The sequence below is a fragment of the Silene latifolia genome, chromosome X (genome assembly GCF_048544455.1).
Source record: "Silene latifolia isolate original U9 population chromosome X, ASM4854445v1, whole genome shotgun sequence".
Taxonomy (NCBI): domain Eukaryota; kingdom Viridiplantae; phylum Streptophyta; class Magnoliopsida; order Caryophyllales; family Caryophyllaceae; genus Silene; species Silene latifolia.
The window spans coordinates 279,104,955-279,108,382 of record NC_133537.1 but is presented as its reverse complement, the minus strand read 5'-3'; the positions used below and the strand labels follow the sequence as shown (position 1 = coordinate 279,108,382).

The 3,428-nt window shown below is 36.5% G+C and overlaps 1 long non-coding RNA gene across 1 annotated transcript; it reads left to right on the top strand.

Moving 5' to 3' along the window:
• Positions 1-406: 406 nt before the first annotated feature.
• Positions 407-2,382, top strand: LOC141616803 (uncharacterized). Its single transcript, XR_012531047.1, has 2 exons — positions 407-549; positions 1,819-2,382. It is a non-coding gene; the product is annotated as an uncharacterized LOC141616803 (long non-coding RNA).
• Positions 2,383-3,428: the final 1,046 nt, after the last annotated feature.

The following is a 3,428-nucleotide window of genomic DNA, read 5'->3' as shown; positions in this document are numbered from 1 at the left end:
TAAGAACCAATATGGACCCGTAAATGGGCATTGGACCGTGTAAAATAGAGTGTAGTGGATGATTATAACAATAATCATTTCACTTTGCTTTGTATTCTTCCATAAGTTATCTTTTGTCTTTTGCATGTGATGAACAATTGGACATAAGAAAAAGCAAAGTCCACTCCCTCACTCCACCCATACCACCCGGCCAGTCCCTCCATATAGACCAACAATTGTCTATTTTCTTACTTACTCACTTGTACATCTTTTGCATGTGAATGAAGTTGTTGGTTTTATCTCTCTAAAAACTAATAAAAATAATTTACCAAGTTGTTAGTAAACAAAATAATTACTAAGATTGTTAGTAATATTACACATATTATCAAGGGTATATCTTATCAAATATCTAGTTAATATTTGTAGGATATTGGGTATTTGTTCTTGGGTGCATATTGTTAGGAGATCTTCTCTTTGAAGATTTGGTAAGGAGGATCATCCTTTGTTTTAAGCTCAAGAACAATCAAGATAGGAGATCTTGATTCTGCCCTTAATACCATCAAAATCAATGTAAGGAAATTGTTTTTCCTTAATCTTTATTATTATGCTTTTATCTTAGCATACATGTTGCATAGATCACTAAAATAACATATTATGATATAATTTGTTTTTAATTAGAGAGTCTAATTAGGATCTATGATCTTTCAAGAAGTACTCTCCATAAGATATGTAACATCAATTTGCACGTGTATGACATTCTTTTCTTAGTACATGTATGCATTCGGTTTGCGGTGGTGACACACGTGGAGAGGTAACTTACAACGCTTCTTTCATTACTACCCATAAACTTCACATTAGCCAAATTTGCCTTTTGACCCCCTAACTACATCCAAATTTAGCCTGCCTTGTCAAGCTAGTTGAGTGGTTTTTGTGGGTATGCTGTTATCCATGTCAAATTTGGTTCGCTTTGAAAGATTTGAAGTTGGTAGTATGAACAAAAGAGAAGAAAAGTGAATTGAAAAGATAGAAAAAAAAATGAAAAAAAAAAGAGAAAAATGGAGAAAGGAAAAGGAAAACGAAGAAAAGAAGGAAAAGTTGTTATGACTCCCGTGCTTATCTTTATTTCTTATGGGGAGTCTTTTGTTGATGTGAGTGATGTTTTGCCACAATGGCACGATTTTGTATTTTGTATTGAGTAGTGAAGCGGAGTGAGTTGATTATTTGGATATGGTTGTACTAGCTTGGCTTTACCTCCACTTATCCAAATCTATTTTGCCCCTTCTTACCCAATTGCCTCACCTCACATTATATGTAAGTCCTCGACGTGTGTCTTGGTCCTGATTGGTTGCAAGGCATATGTACGGTCGATAGAAATCGGTTTCATGTTAGCTGCATGCATGTTCTTATAGGCCGAGTTAGGTGAGCGTCTTTACTTCTTTCTATCGCATACAATTTTAGATACCTTATGCTTAATTTGTGTGATGACCGACCCGTGAGAGTCCGATATATATGAGTCTTGCAAGGTCGGCGGTTCGATAGTTTAAAACATTTATTTAACTCATTTGCACCTACCTTTTACCACTTTGTTAGTTGTTGCATTAAATTGGCTTTGGTGGACAATTTGTAGCTGGTAAGTTGGTCCCATTCCACTAGTTGTCTTTAGTTGCATCTATAGTTTGCTTGAGGACAAGCAAATGTTTGGTTTGGGGAGGTTTGATGCTTGTATTTTATATATGGTTTTTACCCTATATTTATACGTATTTCTGTGCTATTTACGTGGCATCTAGCTACAAATGTTCCCCGAATAGTCTACTTTTGTCTATCTTGTGTTAATTGTAGGAAGGAGCCGGAAGGAGCATAATCAAGCCTAAACTTGTCCCGTTTGCATGCATTTCGGAGAAAGAAGAATCGGAGCCCGGATATTATTGCCTAAGAATGCGTGAAGTGATTTTGGAGGATGCTTTGAGTGCACCTACGCTGATATGGTGCTATTACTCTCGATCGACCAGTAAACCAGTCGATCGAGTACCCTTGGATGCTAAAAGATCTCGATCGAGTCCTTTCTCTACTCGATCGAGATGGGTGTTTATTGAGTTCCTCGATCGAGTACTTGTGTTACTCGATCGAGAGGTTTGTTGCTTTTTGTCCTCGATCGAGTAGTTTCATTCTACTCGATCGAGAGGTTTAGCTTATTACGCAATCTTTTAGTTGAATTTCGGATATTCTATTTTGTATCTAGGAATAAATAAGAAAGGAGGGAACGACGGCAGGATCTCTCCTTCTTCTCTCTCTCATCTCTTCTCTTCGAACTTTACTCTTGAAACCTAAAAACACTCCATTTCTTGGAACTCTCTTGTATCGGTATTTTCGAATCTTTAATTCAATTGTTTACTATTGCATTTATCATTCTTGTTCTTTTAATCTCTTTTCTATTTTGGTTCTTCCTCTTTGTTTTGTCCAGCGATTTATCACTATGTTTAATTCTCTTGTTTTATGTATTGATATTGATTACTCAATAATTATGCATAGTTGATCTTCTATGCTAGGACATAAGGGAGCCATGGTAATTAGGGAAATTATAAATAGGTGTTAGGGCTTGATGCAAATTAGGTCTGCGTTGTTAATCATTGCATTTAATAGCGATTAGTTGTTTGAGTCGACGCATTTAACTAATTGAATCAGTACACCTTGACCTAGATCGAGAGATTGGAAGAGGTAAGACTTACAATGAATATTAGGGCATTCTAATGAGAGTGAAAGCTAAGTTAGTAATGTTTTAGGGCGAATAGCGGACCGAGAGGACCTTTTCATTACCATGCAGACCGAATTTGTGTTGACCTGTGAACCTAGATTAGACTCCTAGAAAACCATGGTAAACCGAATGTCCTAACTGTTTCTGTTTATTTAATCTTGTTAAAGTTTTGCTTTAATTCTCTTTGATCTTTCTCTTTCCTTTACATCTCCGTAGTTTAGAATAAACAATCAAACCCCCAAGAAACAGTTACTCAGACGGACTTAGTTTAGAATACTTTTTTCCATCTCCCTGTCGATTCGATACCCGACTGCCTCTACTACATTTTATAGAGACCGGTTGGTTTTATTTTTGATAGGGTTGCGACAGCCGTGTAAGGTTTGTTTTTATGTTTCTGACTCGGTTTGATCGTTGTTGGAGTTGGGATTTGAATTTTGAGTCGGTTTTTGGTCCGATATCGGTTTTGACTCTAGTTAGTGTCATTGCGACACCGTCGTCGTTTATAAAACACTCCAGATATTTTTGAAATGTTTTGAAAATGTTTTCGTTTTCGAAATCGTTTTTGAGTTTTCCAACGCGTAGTTATATAAACTGTTAATCAAACGTAGCGATTCCTAAGCATGTTGTAGTCCGATAATCATCGCGTGTTTGTTGGGGATTCACAGTTTATATTGGGTATCTACACACTGTTATGCAC